This window comes from Numida meleagris, chromosome 1 (genome assembly GCF_002078875.1).
Source record: "Numida meleagris isolate 19003 breed g44 Domestic line chromosome 1, NumMel1.0, whole genome shotgun sequence".
NCBI classification, from domain to species: Eukaryota; Metazoa; Chordata; class Aves; order Galliformes; family Numididae; genus Numida; species Numida meleagris.
Window position 1 is genome coordinate 87,126,176 of NC_034409.1, and position 22,005 is coordinate 87,148,180.

The following is a 22,005-nucleotide window of genomic DNA, read 5'->3' on the forward strand; positions in this document are numbered from 1 at the left end:
TCCTGAGGGTTTTTTCCCCCCTTATGGAAGGAGTGCGAATACTTGATAGCTTAGAACTTCTGTATAGCCCTAATTTTCTTTGTGGAGTAAAGAAGTGGATGCTGAGTTAGGGAGACATTACTTTTTCTCCTTTACAGACATTTAAAAAAAAAAAAAATAAATCCAGATCAATGGAAGTGGGGAATATTAGCAAACTTAATTAATTTAGTCCAGTAAGGCTATTCAGTGATCCTGAAACTAAGTTTATACAGTCATGAGAACATGAGTAATTGACTCCTTAGCTATAAAATTACAGTCCCCAAATTGCATCTATATACAGCATTTCATGTGGGTTTTGTTTTGCTGCAGGCAAATATTTTGGTGTAGGTATTCATGTAATTTGAAGTTGCTAGATAATATTTTATAGTGCAGTGCACTCATTTTCCAGAAAGGAATGTGCAGAGGGTAATTTTTTAGGCAACAGGCTGGGAGTGTGTACCAGTTCTTTCGGGGTGGGAGCTTAGTGTAAATAATAAAATTCTTTGAGAAGGAGAATATGAAATGATTTTCTTTGTAGTGGGTGTTGAGGATGGTATTGTGGTTTTTTTTTGCCTTTTGTTCTGTTTTTCATTTGTGGTGGGTGCGAGTGGGAGCATAAAGGAAAACCTCCTCATATTCCCTTTGTGCCCCTCCCTGAGGAGGCTGCAGCCGTGCTGGCTGCCTCAGTGCGGGGCAGGCCGTGCAGGACTGAGGAGGGCAACGTGGGCTGGCAGGCCAAGGACAATGCGCCATGCTGCGCCTCCTGGCTGGCACGATGAAAGGCACACGTGTGTCCTGAGAAGGCCTCATTAACTCTTCTGGAAGAGAGGGTGCTACTTTGACATATTAATTAGTTGCCGTGCTTTCTTTTACTCCAAGTTCACCTTTGGGTTGGTGACTCGATTCAAATTACTGATAATTGCAAGGCTGTTAGAGGTCTGTTTATGCAAAGTGTACTTAAAGGGGCTTTGCTGGCAGAGGGAGAAGGCAAATGTTTTCTATCACTCAAGGGCTGCTGGTTTGTGCAAAGCCCACTCTCCCTTCCTTAGAGAGGGAACAGCCACAGAGAAACAAAGCAAAGTTGAAACAACAGAACACCAACAGCAGTTACTGCTAAGAAAGCCAGCTCTTCTTCGTTGGAAATAAATAGAGCAGTGGAAGAGCAGTGTGATACGATGCATTCTTTCATTTTTTCACATGATTCCTGAATAATGCATTTTACTTCGACAGGAAAAGAGTAAGGTTTTTGGGTGCTTTGAAAACTTTCTGGCAAATGTAAAACCAACCAAAATGTGTGATTGAAATTAAAAAGTACAAATTATCATTTCATAGGTCTGCATTTTGTGCCATGTTTAATATTTTTGTTATGAAGCGCAAGAAAAAATTTTTAACATACTTTCTTCCGAAACAGTGAAGACAAAATAATGCTTTTCTCAAAAACGTTCTTTTGACACTTCTGTTTCAACTTCTCTCTGCTCTTTCAACCAAAGCTGGTTCCTGAAAACAGTCTAGTTTTAAAAGTTGGTCTTGCTGGGGGTATTATTTTTTTTACCGGTAAGTTACTTGTGGGAAAAATTTCATTTTGTCCTATAGGATTATTTGTGATGTGTAATTTGTGTTAGCTAGGTACTTGTTGGTAACTGCTAGGAGCAAAAGAAGGTTTTATCTAAACATCATCCAATTATGTCTCAGTGAAATTTGGGGTAATTTTCAGAAAATAGAGGCATCAAAGCTGACTGTCCACTTGTACATACCAGTGTCTGCATTCAAAGGATACTGAAATGTCCACTTAAATTTTGAGTTCTAGTTACTGTAAACCAGAAGATTTAAGTTGATGAAATCTCAACTTCTGTTTTGAGATATATTGAATAGATCTTGCTGTGATAGTTCACTATAAAAAGGCAAGGAATTCTCTTTCTCAAGTCTGTGCTCTAAAATAGCATCTACTATTTAGGCTGAAAGCTCTTTCTGAGTAGAGGCAAGTCATTCTTACATATTCCTATTATGTTTTCTACAATGGGCTTGCTACTTCTTAGTGCTACCACTCTTCAAGTAATAAACATACCAGTAAAAATACTTTTTCCTGAATTTATCTCATAGATAGAAAGTGTCATTATCCCACTGCTGGGAACATTTGTGTTTTTTTCTTTGCATGACCTACTTTGTAGAGTAGACATTTCTTGCAGTTATTCCTTTTTTTTCCGCAACCATCTGTCTGTGTTCTTTATTGTGTAAATCTCTGTTTCTATTACCATTTAGTATCTGGCAAGTCATTTTAATTTTAGCTAAATTCTCAATTTCAAGCTACTGCTATATTCTGTCAGGAGTAGAACTTAGGCCCTTTCCGGGAGACATTGTTTTTGTTCAGATATGTACTTAAGCTCATAGACATACAGAATAGGATTGTTTTGAAAATTCAAAAGTGAATGTTTAACTAGAATACCTTCATGATAGTGTGTTTACATTCTGCATTGCAGAAGATTTGTTTAGTTGTTATTCCAGCTGTTAAAAGATGTGAAGCACAGAAGCAATTAGTATATGCCAGAAGAAATATTTGAGAAAGTGTTTATTTTTCGAATACTGACCTCGTCTGCATTTCACCAAGATGAGTAGTAGTCTGCTCCTTGTGGCAGAGCTATCTCAACCTTTGTCTATGTGCTTTTCTCAGTCAAAGCAGATGGTTGTATATACTGTTGAAGACATGAGTTTGGCAGTCCCCAGAAGAGATTTGATCTTCATATCTGGTGTTATGCAGTGAACATCTCTTTTTATTGCTACCAGTTATTTGATCATATCTTTTTAAAGAGTCTTTCCTACATATCTCAGTTTTCCCATATATGCAGATTTCCACAGAGATCTTTTAAAGACCAAACTGACTTAGTTGAGAGAACAGCTGGACATGTGTGCTTGTACTGTTCTTTAGAGATGTGGATGAGTTGTTAAATGTGGCCTTGTTTCATTCATCCCTACTTGAATCACACATGTGCAATCACCCCAAATTGCTGTCATGACTGAATTAGCACTGTTTGAATAAATGACTGCTTGGAAGAAGTCAAGAGATACTTTCGTGCAGTGAAGTGAAAATACTTTCCCTGCTAATGAAGTGGGTGGCAGCCTGGAAAATGCACAGAAACCTTAAGGTACCTACTTGTGGAATAGAAAATGTTGGTGATTGTGGCGAAGAGATCAGAGGTGTCTGTGAAAGTACTTTTATGCAATAACAAATGGCCTTGCACAGGTATTCTGTACAGACTCTTGTTTCTCATCCATGATTTAGATCACAGCTCTCTCATCATAATTTAAAGGAACAGCTTTGTGACCTGTATGCATGCAGATGCTGTAAAATGCAGCTACCGAGTTAAAAATTTAACCTTAAATCACCTGCAAACTGGTACTGCTTTACTGAAGTTGGTGCTGTACTTGCTGGTGCTACTGATGAAGTGAGCCCCACAACTTGTCTTGCACGGCCAAATGATTTGTGTCAGATGTGGGATGCTCTTCTGAGACTGAGAATGAGGTTGCTCTTTAAATTATGCAGGAAACCAGCCGTGCTGGACCCTTTATCAACTCATTGCTGCTGTGTATAGAGTGATATCAGTGTGGAAGGGCAAGCAATCCAGAAAGGAAGTATGTGGACCCATGTGTCTTACTGAAAGTAGCTGCTTATGTTTGGGTCATGCTGAACTGGTGATAGGCAGGGAACCAAGTTTTTTGCTAAAAGTTCCAAGCATGTTTTTTTACTTGTTGATGACCATACCTTTGGGCAGCTTCTCAAACTATCTCTGAGCAGATAAAGTGTGCCCCTTGCTCACTGATGTAGAATATTTGCGAATTAGCATCAATGCTCTGCTGTTTCTCATTCTCCAAAGAGGTGCACTGAACTTTTCTTAAGCAATACTTGCTGTCAATGATATTTTGTAAGCGATTAAAAATCATTTAAAAACTTTATAGCTAGTGTTTTGAAAGTAGAGTGCTAAAGCTTTTCACTAGTTTAATCATTGGCTATCTAACAAGTGTCATACTCTATGGTCAACTTGTACAGTGTTAGAAGGTAGTTTTCTTTTGATTCAGCTGACTTTCCTTATGTCTTGCTTATACACTATGAATCCAGCCTTAAACTATGATGGACATGACGCATGCAGGTGTTGTGGAATTTTCTCATTGCTTGCTCCTGTTACTTTGCATTTTTTTCTGATCTCCTGATGATAGTGATGTCTTGGCATTGGAAATTCAGGAGATTTCACCTTGAGTGTTACCCTCAGGTCTAGGTCCAGCGTTGTGCTGATGGAAGTTCAGTAAACTCACAGTTAATTAAGTTACAGGGAATAATAGATTAAAAACCCCTGACACACTTTTGTTATCCCCCCAAAACCGAAGTGGCTGGAATAACTCTGTAATGTGATTTTGGCTTCAAATTCTGCTGTATAAGCAATTTAGCAGCTTCAGTGTTTTCTCAGTTCAAGGAGTGTCCCTGTTAGAGTATCGTAATAGTGGTGAGATCATGAATAGAGACAGGTGGAGGGGGGGTGCGCAAAAAGGGCTGCTGAAGTAAAATTCTTGGCTTCTTGGTGTGTAAATGCTGTAGTATATGGAATAATTCCCAGTATCACAAGTGTAGCAGTCTAAAATAGGCAAATCGCAGTCTTGAACCAGTTAATACTTAAAAAGGTCAGACAGGTGCAACAGTAAGTCTCATCTAAGGCTGTACTGAATGTCCAATGGTAGCCCAACAGCTCAGAATGCTAAAGCTGGGCAAGGAGCTGTCATGCCCTATGTGGCTGGGAGTGTACAGAGCCTGCAGCTACTTGATTTGAATACTTTATGGGGACTGCTGAGTCATGGCCTGAACCACTGAGCACCTGGAGGAAAGACCCAGTCAGCCCTGGAAGCACAGGTGAAGGCAATTCACTGTGTGACCAGAAGGCTCCACCCCTCTTCGGCCTCATTTAAGGGCTGACAGCCACTGAGGAAGGATCTCTTTCTGGAGATACCTCCTTGGTGGAAGCTTTTCCCTGTGAACCCAGAATCTTCTGAGACGGGTGAGAGATCCACTTCCCTTCCTTTGTAGCACCTTTCTATTGTGCCGATTCTTCCATCTCTTCTGTAATGCCTTTTCCATGTTGTTGGTCTTTCTGATTGCTACAAATACCAAGTCAGTCATTTCATTATAGGTGTTTGTCGAGGTGATTAATAATGACTTCTGATGGATGAATTCATGATGACCTTTCCCGGTGATCTTCTTGTCCTTTGTATGCCTGGAAATAGTTCCCAGAATTAGTTGTCATGTTCCTAGGCATGGAGGCTGACAAGCTTGTTGTTTCCCAGGTCTTCTCTGCTCCCAGTCCCTGTTATCCTGACCCAGCTTTAAAACTGGTGTTAACGTTTTCTTTGATCATTGATCATACTAGCCCTTGTTGGGGCTTTTGGTTAGTTGACTGGTTTTTGTCTGCTTTTGGGATCTTCTTCGCTGGGATAATGCTCAGATGGGTTTCTCCCTTTATCAGCTTACTGCATGGCCACTTTTCTCCTCCCTGGATGCTATGATCTCACTTATTTACCATGCAAGCTCAGTCAGTTTTCCATGTGGTGGTTAGAGGTCACCTGCACATTTCCATAATCTTCACAGAGAAAAACATCAGATAATGAGTATTTTGGAAATAGATTTTGGTTGGTGTGTTTTAATTTTGGCTTGCTGTTGAAGTAATCGGGCAATTATTTTTTTTCTGAAGGAGTGTGTCTTGGAAGCAACTGAATTTTAAGTAATCCCTTAGAAAATTGTGTGAGACAACCTTGGAAAAAAACCCAAACAATGTAATGTCTAAAATGTCCCTTCTTGGGAATTGCAAGGTCTTCATTCTTATCTGAATTACACGCTCTGCATGTGGAGGTATCCGTTTTGCTGTAATCAGACTGCAGTTTGGCTCCAAAGAATGTGAGTGCATTACCTCTGTATTCTGTAACCTTCACAGCCTTCAGGTTTAATTAGAAGTTGCCTTCCTGACTTTTGGAAAGCTGCATGGGGTTGTTCCATCTTCAGTGGCCTTTGTTATATCTGCTTGCTGATCCAGACTGGGGTCTTTCTACTTGCTCCCCACACCTCCATGTCACTGGGAGTAGTTCTTGTGTTTGCACTGCCACCTTTACATTTGCATTGCATGCTTTGCCTGTGTCTAAGTCTTTCACTTGATTCAGTTATGGTTTGCTTTCCTCACCTCCCTTGTCCATAGCTGTTTCTGAGTCATATTCACTTTTATATCGGATTTTATCTGTTTGTCCTTTTTTCTGACTGAAGCATTTTTTATTTCTTGTCTCTTACTGTCTTTCTTCCTTCCTCTTGCGTGGACTTACAAGCATGACATGCCAGTTTGTTCTGAGCGTTTAAATTCCAGTAAAAACTGGGATCATTCACAAATGTCTTTTGAATTTTTTATGAATCGATTTCAGCTTGTGCGAGGCTCCTGATGGCACTTTGTGTGTCTACTCACTTTGCAACATTGCATGTTGATGTTTTGTTTTCTTGCAAAGATGACAAAAACCTTCAAGCATCTACCTAGAAAACTATTCCATTTACTTTACTTGTCTGTATCTCCTATACCTGTGGGAAAGAAGATAAAATCTTTCCTAAAAATACTATGTAAATTACTGTTTTATGCTTGAACACAAGAACCCATATATGTGAAAGTTAATGTAAATCATAATTTAGCTGTGCTTTTGCTTTCTTGTCGTGTCTCTTCAAAGCAGAAGGCTTTGTCCTTTTTCAGTCCAGCATTTTTCATGGGAAACTGAATTTTCATAATTCAAAAATGCTTTAATGACAAGGAAATTACTGAACAAAATAAATATATGCATGGTATACAGGGTGTACTTTATAATGAAAAATGTTTCCCCAGTGTTTACGGGGAAAAAAAAGTCTTCATTTCTTTTTTAATCTACTTGGGCTTTCTTCCACACAAGTCCAGTTTGTCATATTTGTCTTCTTAATACTGCTATGCAAATAGATTTGTAAATAATGTTTTCTGATTTCATTTTCAAAATATCTGCAAATCTGTGAATGAAGGGTGAAAATTATATCTGGATACACTCCAATCAGGACAATCAAAGCCTACTTTAGTTACTATTTTTAGTGGCTTTAATACTCTATTTCCATAAATATTTGGAAATTAATAATGGCAATTGAACGATTTTCCTTTTGTAAGTGTCATTTGTGGAGTGCAGTAGGTACAGTGTCATTAAAAGAAGCAATTTTTCATTTAGTATGAGATGGCATTTAAAATTAGCAAGCCATTAAATTCCAAAATGTTTAATGCGTAGGTTATAAAACTATTGGGCATAAGGTATATATTTCACTTCACCTGCATCAAATGCTTCAATGAATTCACTTATGTTGTATTTTTTTAGTTGGAAATTCTGATTCATGTATTTCTAAAATTAATTTTCTTCCTGCCAAACGGAAGTGTAGACAGACAAATGTGTATTTTTGGGCTGTTCTGTGGAGAAACTAAAATTTTAATGACAGAACTGTTAGTCTTACCACTTGAAATTTTGGTGTGTGAAATATGAGTGTTGGTGCCATCAAAGATAATGTAAATATTTAACGCTTGTGTTTTTTTGTGTGTGACTCCTTTGGTTTTGGATATTGTACCACAGAGGTTCATCAGTAATAATTTTGTTCGTTAATCCTTTCAAAAATGGAATTTAGAGTGCTAGGTTTGTCAGCTTCCTACGTCCTCCCTCATTTTTCTACTGCTGTAAGTGGCATATGGAGTCCAAGCTGTAGTTGTTCTTGTGTCCCAGAACATTGCCCATTAGGATGCTGGCTCTGGGACATGTGAATATGAAATAACTATGAAATACACTTTTGAACTTTATTGCATATCAGCAAATCTGCATTACTAGTTGTATTTCAGGGGGTTATAAATCAGTAGCGGTACTGATTTTTTTTTTTGTTTCCTGTGGCTTGTAGCACATTCCAAATGTTTTCATGTGCAGGGTTTCTCACTAGGTGCCATCCATCTTGCACAAGAGCGTTCTGGTCCCAGCAGCAGCAAGGATTCCTGGCAGCTAAGGTTCTCTGTTAGAAATGTGGGGGTTTTGAATTTCGTTTTCTCAGTATGTTCAGATGGACACTGGGAAGCTAGTGACTAAAGCCAAAGATCGAAAAAGGCAGTTATCTACATATGGTAGCTTTCCCAACAACGTATATTAAAATGTAATTTTTATCTTCCGGCTTACAGGACTTCAAAGGCTTAGCTTAAATAGAAAGTGTGTGATGGTCTTATCTCAGTGCCTGAGATTGAGTCATCTTTATCAGAAGCATAAATAATTTGACACAGGAACTCAGTTTCTGACCTTTGGGCAGGAAGAGCCCGGGGGAATGAGATATAGCGTGAAGGTTAGGCTGTCTCTTATCCTTTGAGTGGTGATTCCCTCACTAGTGTTGGGGTCATTGTCAGGACAGTATGGAAGACCATATGGTTACTTCTGAAGGGCTACCTCATGGGCAAATAGAGGGTTTCATTGTATTCTGGTTCTGCATAAACTTTAACCTCTAAAGCTACAATTCATCAAAATAAATAAAACAGTGAAATTCTTGTCTGAACTTTTTCCTATGCTATTGCAAATGCAGAGAACAGAGTCAAACACACTCACATTTATTGATACATCTTCCCAGCAGGCTGTCATTTGTTTAGTGCTGTGGTTTTTTGGGGGGGGAAGAGGAAGGAGCAAAACCAAAACTTCTCCCTTGTGCAGTGCTTTTCATTTTGAGCTTGTCACAGTATGTAATCAGTATCTTACTGAGAGCGGTGCAAGGTTAACTTTGTTTTTTTAACCACAGAACCTAGAAATGAGGCAATTTGAATATCTGAATACAAAAACTGCAGGGCTGTACTATTGAGTGTGTTTATGTACAAGCTACTTATGGCAAGGAAATGAAGCTTAAATAATTAAAAGTAAATTGTAGAAATATTTTCAGTACCACAGTTAATGAGCACTGTTTAGACTTGGAGTAATTCTCTGTACCATATTTTATCTCTAGTAAGGATAATAATTAATGAAGTGTATGTCTTAATCCATGTTATTTTCCACTATACCATAGCAAGCTAGGAAATGAAATATACACCTCATGTTTACATACTTGGTCTTATGGAGGAATTTTGTTAGTGTGATTATAGGTCAGAAGTATGTATTCCTGCTGATGTCTTTCAACTTCCCACATAGTAAGTATGTAAATATATTTGTGGAATGAGATTTAGATGTAAGGTACTTGGTGGAGTTTCCATAAAATATGACAGTACATTTAGTATCGCATTTATCCAGTTCCTAGGAGGTACTGACTTCTTGGGCTTGCAGTGATCTGTGAGCTAGTTCTACAGCAAAGATATTGTGCAAGATGTGGGTAACCTTGTGTGAGCAACAGGTGGCTTTTTTTTTTAGGGTAGTGGTGGTGGGGTGTTGAACTATTTTATCTAGTGAGTTTGTATACCAAAGACAGATTGAATCGGAATACTGCCCAGTAGCTTACAAGATTATAGTTCACTATTTTTTCCTACATGTACAACTATGTATTTCTCTGACATGCTTAAGTTTTTGCAGATCCCAGTGTGTACAGTTTCTCAAATAGTGAACTGAAAGTTTTTAGAACCTGGTACATCTCTGATTTACCTATAGTGTAGAACTACAAAGATGAGCTAGTGCTGTAGCTCCTCAAGAGTCTTTGGTTAAAAGCCTAGTTGAGATACTTGTGTTTGTTTTTCATATTAAATTAGGCATGCATTCATCTTTCATCCCTGACTTGTCATATGAAAAGTAATTGTTTAATAATTGTTTCAGAGCCTTGAGAAATTAGGAGCAACTTAGCCAGAGGTTGAGAAGATATCTGGACTATCTCCAGAGTTCCCAGTCTAATTACTTGTTGAACTGAAGCAAATTTGTCTTTGGAAAATATGAAATATCAAGTTATGAGTTTCTGTATTAAACATTTTTCAATTAAAATAACTGGAAATATGCACATAGCAGTAACTTTTCCTAATTGCATGGTGGGAAAATTAATTTTCATAGAATTACAGTAAGAATATAATAATTATCATTACTCTTTTGACCCAGCAGTTGACAAAAGAATAATAATCTTTTAAAAGTACTTTTAACTTACTTAGCATTTTAAGCTTAAATCTTGTCTGATTTCAAATTGTGCTTAATTTTCAAGACCCTATGTGATATCTAGATTTAAAAACGAATACCCTTACTACTTATATTTATTGCCATTTTTGGCAGCACCGCCCAAATGAGGAGGTCAAAGAAACTCTAGGTAAGTGCTTTTTAGGTGCATCTCACAACTGCTTCCTGCTTAACCCTATTGAAGAGAAATTACAGTGACTGAGACAGGATTTCAGACACTGTTTCCTATAAAAAAAAAAGTTGTGCATCCGTGTGTGTTGCTTTCTATGGGAAGAGAAAGGCAATCTTGAGAGGAAAAACACTGAATTTTCTTGGCTTATTGTAGAGACCCACTGATTTACTTTTATGAACCTTTTGTCACAGGTTCAGCTGGTATCAGGGAGGTGGGTGCCATATTACTCCTAGGATTCTGTTTGTGTGCCTGATCTTCATAAACCGTCTCTGAGGGTGAGCGTGCCAGCTTTGAATATTGAGTCTTTGTCTCTACCCAGATTAAGAGGCTGAAAGAGAAGGCTCTCAGTGCGCTAAGGGAAGAGAGAAGGTGTGGTCTGTCTGATGTTACCATAGTTGAAATATGTGAGAGAGATGTAGGAGGGGTGAGGCTGGACACTGAGTGAGGGTGTAAGAGGAAGCATCCAGGCAATGGGTTGCTGTAGCTGTTCGCACCAGCTGAGCTTGAAACTGAAGTGGATGTTAAGTAGATGACATTAATAGATGAAATGCTTGTTCAGCACTTTTCTGCTGGTAGACATGATGGTGAACTTTGTAGTTTAAGTAACTATACTCAAAAATGCAGTTTCAAGTGAAAGTGTGAAATGACGAATGGAAAGGATGACTCCTCAAGTTGTTAAGAAATGATAGTAAGATGGGCACATGGAGGTGTGTGAGTGTGGAACTCTGCTTAGCTGAGAAATGTCAGAAATTAGCACGTGAACTAAGTAAAAAACCAACAACCAAATTCTTCTAACTGATGATCATTACCCTAGACAGCCTTTTATGGAATTGACTGTGGGCTCCATCTGTCATTTAAGTTGTCTGATGTTTTCAGATAAAATTGTTCTCTCACATGAATTTGAGGCATTAACCATGCTTCCTTTACACAAATCGAACATCCCCATTTCTAGATTAGTTCTCCCTCTAGATCATGCTAAGGAGTTGGAATGAGTTGCCAGGGAAGCCGGGTGTTATTGTAGAGGTCAGCGTTTCCCTTCTTCTCTCTGCTGGGTGGGACTCCTTCCTGTAGTGGGCCCTAAGGCAGTGGATGTGGTGGAGGCCGCAGAGCCTGAAGCTACCCTTGTTTCATGGGGTTGCCTGCAAAAGGGGCTGGCTTCTTGGATTCACTGAGGAGAAGAGTGCTACACGGAATGATAACCCAATGCTTTGGTATGGAGGTGTTGATATAGTGCCCACACATGTCTGTCTGAGAAGTGGCAATGCCAAATAAATCTAGAGCCCGTTCATAGGGCAGTTCTCTTCCATTTGTGTCTCAGATGTGTTGCGCTTACCTTTCACTCAAGGTGGATTTACCTGCTTGAGGGTGATGGTGGTGATCCTGTGTGTCTGTGGACAAAGTGCTCATGGGCATGCGTATCCCTTCTGGGCTGCTTTCTGTGAATAGTGAGTCCTCCTTGGACTCTTGCCCTGATAGTCTCCTCTTCTTTCCATCCCAGCACACTCTCCTTGCCAATTTCTCTTTATTCATGGTTTCTGGAAAACACTGGTCGAAGGCTCTGTTGGTCTTAGAGCAGCTGGCATCAAGATGCCTGATAGTTTTTCCTGTTCAGTTTGGCATTTAGAAAACAAGCAAATATTGTTTGGATTAAAGAAAAAGAAAAAAGACAGCTACATGAAATTCGCTCAGAACTTTCCATCTGACTTCGGTTTAATCATTGAAGAACAAATCAGATTTTCTGTTGAGAAGTAGTTTTGTACATGTTTGTGTTACTTGTTCTTCTGCAGTAGTACTGCCAATTATATTTATTAGCCCTAAATATTAAACAGCTGGCAGGATTCCACTGTATATAAATAAGACATTTGAGACCTGGATGAATGCCATTTCTAATACAGCCAGCTGCTACATTTTACAGTTATATTCAGCACAACACTACTGAATTTCACTTGTACAGTCAGTGCTCTGTTAATGACAATAGGAGAACACGGAGTGGTTTGGGGTTTCTTTAGGAAATACCATTGTGTAAAAATACATTGTTTTGAAAGACCGGGTGTACCAAATAAATGATATATTATGCACCTGTTTTGTGCATTTTGATGTAAATACTTCTGTGGTTTTTATTTTTCTGGTAAATATAAACCAACAAATGGCAGAGGTTTTTTGAAATGTGGATTGTTAAATGTTTGTGTGCCACAAATGTTTTTCAATTCCTCTTGCAGTGGTAAAAAAATATAGAGAGATCGCTCCAAAAGTAATACCTCCAATTTATTTTCTGTGGAAGCTACAACAGCTACAAAGAGCACAATAACACTATTTGATAGAGCAAATTTTCAGCTAAGATGCAATTTTTCAACATAGTCACCACAATTAGCTATGCATTTTCCACCACTGACAAACAAATCCTCCATGCTGCACTCATAAAAAATCTGCATGTAAAATGGAACATTGGTGGGAAGGTTCAACCTCTGCTGCCATACCACCAACATCCACCTCTGTTGTGGGCCTATATAATAAAATAGGAGGCATTACTTTTGTTGCAGCCCTCGTGTATAGACAAGATAACTCTATTGTAGTGCAAGTAATAACTAAAATGGTAATAAACATAGTCACCATCTCTACAGTAATGAGCTGCTCTTTGGTGATATTAGTGTACTCTAAATTGCGGCTAATTGCTTAAGTTTTAAAGATTTTTTTCAAGAATTATCTGTATTACAAGTATCTGTTTATATCTCACTTTTAATTCCTATTCTACATGTCAGAAAACTGAGACCTAAGCATGGACATAAGCTGTCTTCAGACTTACCTGGCTGGCAAATAATAGTTTGGATAAGATCTGGCTTCCTTCTAGTCTTGAATCATTTGGCCATAATCAGTTCTTTGCCATCAGTACATGGACTGGCAATGTCCACAGTGCTTTAGGGGAAGCAGAGTGTAGTGTTAGAGAACCTAATGCTTTTTATTTGTAATATTTCCTAATTGATAACAGGAGCCATATAACTGGAAGTGTTATATCTAAAATGAAGTGTAAAATCATCTCTACTTGTACCTAAGACAAAGTTTTTCACCAGATTGCCATGTCCACAGTCTTGAGTAAATTCCATCTGGGATAAAATTCTGCTTGCTGAAATACTCATTGTACTAAACAGCTGTTTAATTCCATCTCTGAAACAGCTATGCTTAAAGAGTGAATCTTCCCTAGGCTGTGGGATATTTGTGGATGAGAGGCTCTGTTTTGGGAGTAGCAGTTTAGTACGGATTTCAGCCATGGGACTGCAAAGTGAAGAACTCAGCAAATCTTATTAACCTGTAGGATAATTTAAATTGAAGTCTGTTTCTCAAGGAGACAAGCAGCCAAGAGAAAATAAAGTTGTGAAGGTTTTCCTTGCCTGAACTCTGAACCAGCATTTGAGTGCTGGGTTCAGATGTTTTTCTCATTGTAGTGACCCTTTAACCTCACTGTGATTTAGGGAATTTTGCTTGCAAAAGGGTGAGAATCAGCTGTCCTCACAAGTCTGATGAAAAGGTACTCAGCTGTCTAGCAATTAGAGATGGAGAAAAAAAGATGGTTTCACTTCTCTTTCTGCAGTTTGCTTTAATTATTAGTCTAATATTGCCATGATGGTGTGTATGCTCTTGATTTCTCAAATGCTATGTGTTTGTGAGTGTTGTGTTGACAAATAGAGTTGCACTATTTTTTTAAATCTTACTTATTTGTTGTTCTGTGTAGCAGAGGAGGCATTAATGTGTCTGACACTATTTTTGGTATTTTGATATTTTTATTTACCAGCTGAGAGGGGATTGAGATTTTGTTAATTCCTGTATGTATTTTTCATGCCTTGGAGAAACGAGGCTTATTTACACTGAAAGATATTCTGATTACTGTCACACTGCTGCAGGTAGCAGAGGATGATGCAGCTGCTGGAGGGAGAGGGAGGGAATGATGGTCCTTTCCACCTCGCTCTGTGTCTGGTCACATCCTGGGGTACTGATCATCTCCAGTTCCCCCCGGCTTTGTGGTGAGGATGAGTTGTCTGCCTCATGGCACATGGAGGCATTTCTTACTCAGCAGCAGAGCTTCTTGCTAGCTCTGTGTAGTAGTTACAAATATGTGGATCATCTGTGCTGTTTGGGGGGTTTGAGTGGAGGACAGGAAAGAGTAGAATACTGGGGGAAGGGTGAGAAGTAGTCTTCTTGGTCCTCTTGACGTCCCTCCTAAATGTAAATTGTGTTAAAATGCATTGTAATGTGCTACTTGCAGGATACTCAACACTATTTGACATTGCTGTGAGGTGAATGAACGTATTTGTTTTGTTTCACACAGCTTGAGTTTTTTTAAGTTGTTAGATTTTTTGTTTTTGTTTTAAATAGATGGGAAATTATTTTTCCTAAATGTCAATAATTTGATGTTAGCTTACAGTGGTGGGAAAAAAAAGCAAAGGAAAAAAAAAACCCAAACAGGCAAAAAGATCAGAATATTCCCTTAGACTTATTTGCATTTTGGATAATTTGGGGGTAAATCTTGAGCTATGTTTTGTAGGGCAAAAAAAGCTTGTGTTGGTCAAATGTAATATCTGGATACTTTCAAGGAGTTTCTCATTTCACCTGAGCTCTAGTCAGACAAGAAATTTAGTTTTTTTGTTAGAATTAGTTTTAATTCTGACACTGTTCTACTTAGTTATAAGAAAAACATAACTTTTAGTTTGAGGTTACAAACAAAATCTCCTAAATGCAGTATTGTGCCATCGAATGTATATAATCTGCTCCCACAAATGTGAAGATTAGCATATAACTGAATGGAAGGGTGAAAAATGAGACTACTCATGAAGTGAATCTTAGATTGAATATTTTTGCGTGTAATTTTACACCAGTACAGGTTCCTTGAAACATGACATTGTGCCTAGTATTCCAGTGAAGCCTTTTCATTTAAAGGTATGACTAATTAATGGAAAATGATGAAGTCTTAAAATAGCATTAAGGAAAAGTGTACCAAGGTCTGTGCCTTAGATTTATGTATTTAGCAAATTTTATTGGTATGTAACTTAACTGGAAAAGTCTTGCCTTGCAACTTCCTCTTCTTTTGTAACTTTGATAACACTAAAAATAGTGGAGGAATGCCACTGCCAGCAGGTAATTTCATTGATTTTTGAATGCCAAGCATAGAAGATTACTACAATGCTTCCCAAATTTATTAAACTCCCAAATCTGATCCTTGTCTTCCTCTGATCTCAGCAGAGTAGTATTTATGGGGTTTGTGTTAGTGCCTTCGGTGATGTTATGAGGACAGTGTTTTCATACTGATGAGCTGGTCTGGGCTGCGTTCTTCTCTGACACGGTCACTATGGGGTGTTCTTTAAGCACTGGCTTCCAGAGGTCTTGTTTCCAGTTTCTATTCAGTTATACTTCAGTATAGTGTTTTGGGAAAGTTCCACTTGTTATTTAGATATTTTATTTCTGATCTCAAGCTATCCTAAAATATACGCTGATTTTTATGTTGATATCCTTGCTCCTCAAAGTTTTGCTTGTTGTCTGTAGAAGTCTCTCTGTGAATACTTTTTTTGCTTTCAAGGAGCTAAAAAGTTAATTTTCCTGTATGTATTGGCTGTGAAGTTCAGTAGAATACATTAGTCATCATCAACAAAGTGTGATTATTCTAGTGATCTGAGTATGAACTTAGTTAACATTATAGAAAGTTATAGAAAAGTATATTAAAGTTATAGAAAGTAGATCTAAGTACTAAACTGAAGGAGAAGTTATTCAAATTGTTTTAAATGCTGATAGCATTTCCCAAACATATGCTTCAGCTGGGCGCAAATGTTCTGAATACTGAATAATTTGCAATGTAGAAAGATAAATATTAACTTAAATATTTAATTACCTATTTCCCTTTTATCACGCTGAAGGATTTCTAGGTCAAACTCTCTCACAACAAGTTACAGGATTTTTTCTTTGATTGTTGTTTGTTGTTTGTTTTTTTTAAATTAGGTGAGTGGTGAATGCTCCCATGCCTAATGCCTTTCATCTTTATGTTGTCATGATATAGAGTACATCAGATGTTTCACACTTAGCATGAATTATATGTTCACTTTATTAAGGTGACAAGCAGAAGGCTGTTAGGAAGTGACTTGAAGATCTTCTGAGTTCTTTTCTAAAGATACAGATGCCTGTGGTAGCAATGGCTGAGCTTAAAGATTTGGTTTGTTATTGTTTGATTTTCCCCAATCAAAAGGACGACTTTGGTTTTTAGTCTTCTGCAGAAGCCTTGCCTATCATAAGGCATCTTCTGCAGGAGGTGCATGGGGCTTTATTTCAGTATTTCAACTGTGATAGTGCTCGTACTCAGAGTTAATCACTGATGTCCCTTGAAAACAGGATTAAGGATTCTTTGTCAAGTGTCAGGTACTACAAGTGAATGAAAGATTTATGTCAGTGAGAATGAATTTCCTACACTTAAGATAAATAACAGCACTGTGTAATGCTGAAGGATCCTTAACTATTACAGTGACAAATACATTAAACAATTTGTTGTAATATCATCTTGACAAAGGTGTAATAGGACCTGAATTTCTTTGCTTAAGAACATATTTCTTGGTAGCACTTTGATTTTTCCAAAACAAAAAATGAACTTATTTTTGACAAAGATGTATTAGCATTTAATATACCTGCTCTTTTAAGTTGTTTCCTGGAAGAAAAACAAACAAAACAAAACACTATGCAAATACTTGTTTGTGATGCAGATCACTTATGTTCAGTGGAACTAACTTTTCATCAGAAATGGCCTACAGGAAAGCTGGGGACAGACTTTGTATAAGGGCATGTAGCAACAGGACAAGGGGAAATGGTTTTAAACTGGAAGAGGGTAGATTTAGACTAGATATTAGGAAGAAATTATTTACTGTGAGGGTGGTGAGACACTGGAACAGGTTGCCCAGTGAGGTCGTGGATGCCCCTTCCGTGGAGGTGTTCAAGGCCAAGTTGGACAGGGCTTTGAGCAACCTGGTCTAGAGGAAGGTGTCCCTACCTATGGCGGGGGGGTTGGAACTAGATGATCTTAAAGGTCCCTTCCAACCCAAACCATTCTATGAAATATCAGCTTTAAGATCCTCATTAGGGTTTTTTTGTGAACCGGCAGCTGTAACTTTCCTCCTTGTATTAAAAATTATTCATTTCATGTAAAATTACTCACTGAAACAAAGACCATTCCTAAACAGTATTGTAATACAGTGTGAAGTCTTAAGTATTTGCTGACCATTGATCTCAGTACTTGATAGATTTGAACATGTATTATACAGTTTGAGAATATTTCAGTGCTCCATGTACTGCGTGAAGCCCTGACTTGGACTGTTTTGATTGACTGCTTGCAAATACAGACATTTTTACTCTTTAAACTTTCTAGAAATGCATGGGGTGTACGCTAATGTTATGGTTTTAAACCCTGTGGCCTGTATCTGCCTTCTTCTTACCATAAACTCTGTGGGAGGTGGAGCTACACAGACACATGCACTTAATTGTGGGTATAAATACAAGGAAGGAGATGCCACTTACTGCATTTAGAGCCCAGAGGTGAATTTTGACTGCTTCACAGGAAAGCAGAGTCCTTTGGAGACTGAAGTTCCTATGAGATTTGTGAAAATAAGCACTGGGAGAAGAGGGAGGGAGAAGAGAGCAAGTGAGTGCATTTAGTGCTCCCAATGAGGAAGATACTTTAATTCACTCTTACCTTTTGTTAGACACCTGAGTCAGTGCTGGGCACCAAGCATGAGACGTAGGTCTGTAGGACAATGAGCTTCATTAATTCTGTCATGCATACTTACCTGTTTTTATTGTAATTACCTGGCAATCAAGGGGTTTTCTTTTTTAAAAAAGACATTAGCCTTTGGTATTCTGTTAGTGCATGTAAATTCTTAACATTTCTCCATCTGAAACATGAGACTGCTGTTGGAATGGACTTTTCTTTTGGAAAGAGAATTGCTTGAATGAGTAGCAGAAGGCAGAAAGTGTGTGTACATGGGAAGGCATGCATTTCTGTCATTGCTAAGCAAGGTGTAATAAAGATGGTATTTTTGCTGGCTGAGGAATTGTACTGGATACTGAAAGCCTGCAGATGAGAGCAGGGTCAGTTTTCAGTATTGGAGCATAAAGTGTTTTTGGTTGGAGTTTGATTCTGCAGTGGCTTATGTGAACACCTTGCAGAGAGAGAAGCAACTGCACTGACAAGAAAAAATATCAGATGTATTTGTTTAGAAATAATTTGCTTAGCAGGACTGGGATTTCCTACCATGTGAAGATGTTGTCTTGAGGTTCTGAAATCGTTTCACTGAGTTTCTGTTTCTTCTGATTTCTCAGGAATGTCCTCCTAGCCTGTGTTCCAGAGTGCACAGTGAGCTTGTAGTTCAAGGTGTGTCCTATCTAGCCACAATTAGAATTATGTTCTTTAAAATGGTGCTTGCACCAAATCATGCTAAATATAACATACCAGATCTCTTAATGGAAAATAAAATTGTAGGTAAATATTGTTAGACTGGGATCACCAATGGAGTCTGAGGGAGAAGATAGCTGCGTGGATTGCAGAAGTGTCTTTAAAAAATGATTAAACTCCATTCTTAGGAGTTTTCCATTCTGTTTCCCTTCTGAAAAGGGAAGAAAAAAACCAACAACCAAAACCAGATTTCCAACACTCACTGCTATAGATCTGTTCTGAATATAAAAATCCTTTCTGCCCCAATTATTGTCAGTAAGTGTGACCTCAGCATGTGAGTTAGATTCTCTCACTGAGGATCTCCAGATATTTTTCTCTACCGCGAAGAGCAGTCTCCTGGCTCCTGTCTTCGGTATCTAAAGGAAGTCATGATGAAGAATTCAGCCCCATAGACTGTTTAGAATTAAGACTGCTTGAGGATGGCAGCGTGATGGTTTACTGGGAATAGATGTGATGTATGAACAAAGTAAATGTAGTACTGCTTCTTTCTTTAGTTTGATCGTCAGTCTTACTGAAGTCATCAATCTACTTGAATTTGATGCATATTCTGATTTCTGGGCGCTCCTTCTGTAGTTTGTTACTTATTTTTCACCTTTGCAGCTCATGCTTTAGAAAGTGCTATCTTGATTGTTTTCTGGCAGTGTAAGTGTTTTGGTCAAGTTAGCACAATCTGAGATTGTGCCTTCCATGTGGTGATGCTTCAGCATTCAGTGATAGATTTGAAATCCTGTTGTGTATGTAAGTGGCAATGATATGGCAACCTACAGTTGTTTCCAAGCAATTTTGTCTTCATACAAAGTAATGAACTGCTTATTGCAACCTGTTGATGAAGAACTCGGGCTGTATCCATACAAGGATTATGATAGATGACTGGGGGAAAGTCCTGCACCAAGCTTTGTGAACTTAGAGGCTGAGAGCCAGACAGGAGCTTGTCCTTGTCTGCTGGGGAGCTATGTGGTGCTCATCTTTCTGGTGGCCATGGGCACTAGTGTGGTAACCTTGACACACAGCCCCTGCACTGCTGGCTCATATGGCTTGATATAGCTTGCTGCTGTATACTTATGCAGAGGCTGTGATTTTTAACTCTGCCAAACTAGTCAGGAAGAGATAAAACTTGTGTATAGTCACTTCCATAAAGTGAACTAAAATAAACTTTGTTTCAATTAAAGGGAGAGTATTTATACTGCTTTTATCTATTGGTTTAATAACATTTTTATAAGTCACATCTTAAAGGGTGTGTGGACAATTTCATTGTGCAGAGCAGCTCATAGTTATACCCAGGCCTCCTTGAATTGGGACTGAGCACTCTAAGATATTGCTGTGATATGGCCACATTCTTTCTGAATGTTTTCTCTGCGGTGTATGTAGATCCTTTAGCAAAAGGTGCTTGTGTAAAATGAATGACTGTTGAACTGAGATCTTAAATATAGCATTGATATGACTTGATTTTTCAAGGGAAAATGCTTTTCTGAAAGAAATTAATCTTTGTCTGCTTTCCCTGAGTATGGCAGTGATTTCTCACAACTTAGGTATTTCTGTGTAGTTTGCATCTCACTCCAGTAATTTTACCAAGCAGTAGCTCAGTTTCAAGCTCTGTTGCTCTCCAGCTGCTGTGCATCTGGCTGCTGCTATGGGACAACATTTGTGCTGTTTTTTTCAGAGGATGTATATATGGTTAACAGGGAAGCGAGGATTTCCATAGCTGTTGTGCTAGCATATGTTCTATTAGAATACGCTTCGTTATCATGATAGAGGTTTTTTTTTGTTCCAAGCATAGAAAAGGAGATCATGAGGCTCAGTGGGATCTTAACAGTGTGTATAAGCGCCTGATGGCAGTGCACAAAGGGTGTGGAACCGAACTCTTCCTGCAATGCCTAGCAAGAGGTGAGAAGCAGTGGATACAAACTGAAATATAGGAATTTCCATTTAAACATAAGAAAAAGCATTTTACTCTGGGCATAACTGAACTCTGGTACAGGCTGCTCAGAGAGGTTGTGGAGTGTCCACCTTGGAGATGGTCAAAAACTTGAGAGGACACAATCATAAGCAGTCTGCTCCAAATGACCCTGCTTGAGCAGGGTGTTGGACTAGATGAGGGGGCCCTTTCAGCCTTTATGATGCTGTGATCCTGCCATGGGTACTGCTCGTAGTAAGTATTTTAATTCTAGTCCTCTAGTCATAAGGCTTCTTCATTTTATATTATGAGATTCAAAAAGTAGAACAGATACCAATTTTTGTGGACAAATATTGAAGAATAACATCCTTAAAAACAAAATAAACAAGCGGTCGTAGTCATCCATTCAGGGTGAAAGCCAGGAAAGATGCTGTTAAGTAACTCAGTTGTGTATGGTGAATGACTTAATAGTAAATATTTACTTTCAATTACACCTCTAGTGTTTTGTTTTCCCCCAAATGGCAAATGTTTCTGTTCAGTACGAGACTTCAGAAACCAGGTATGACTGGCTGGTCTATGAGTAATTTGCAAATAGGAACCTCATTCCTTCCTTTCCTGTCAAGGAAGTTTGTCAGCTCCAGAACAATAACAATGTATTTTTTGAAAAAGTATTTGAAAGTCATAGCCTGTAGAGTATCCAGAAGAACTTAGTTACTAAGACTCTAAAGGTAAGTTTGCATTAATTTTTAATAACTCTGGAAACTAGGCTAAGCTGGACTGTTTCCCTGGGACTTATATCTCAAGCTACATCAACTGTTATGCTTGAGATAAATTTAAAGCTTGTAACATTTTATTCTGACTAAATGCAATTTCAACTGTAGCCAGTGGCTGCCATTTTTTTAAACACTAGCTGAACTTTGAATCTTGCTTTAATATTTGAAGTACAGCTTGATTCTAACAGTGCAAATGTGGTGTTGTAGTGAGGACCCTCTACTGTTTGAGGTGAGTGTGCTTGTAATAAAGACACACTGGAATCACGATCAAAGGGACATCTCTGCATATAGCCTGAGTGTAAAAAAAAAAAAAAAAAACAGCTGTAGTACCTCTTTTATGCCACCTTGTAATAACTTGCTAAAAAGTGACTTCTTAAGAATGAGTTCTCTGTTCACCAAAGATGTTTATACATTTTAATAGAAAAGTAGTAAGTGCATGTTCAGGCAGACTTGACTATTTTCTAGTGATGTCTGAAGTGAGATCAGATCTTTTGTG

At 38.3% G+C, this 22,005-nt stretch overlaps 1 protein-coding gene across 4 annotated transcripts in view; it reads left to right on the forward strand.

The window, feature by feature from the left end:
- EPHA3 (EPH receptor A3) overlaps nucleotides 1-22,005 on the forward strand; it is a 216,107-nt gene that overhangs the window by 47,331 nt on the left and 146,771 nt on the right. Inside the window, exon 2 of one of the 4 annotated variants that reach the window (XM_021401461.1) lies at nucleotides 20,615-20,726. The exons of the other annotated variants lie outside the window; for them this stretch is intronic. The gene's annotated coding sequence lies outside the window, so the exon portion shown is untranslated. The remainder of the gene's footprint in view (nucleotides 1-20,614; nucleotides 20,727-22,005) is intronic. 4 annotated transcript variants of the gene reach the window in all.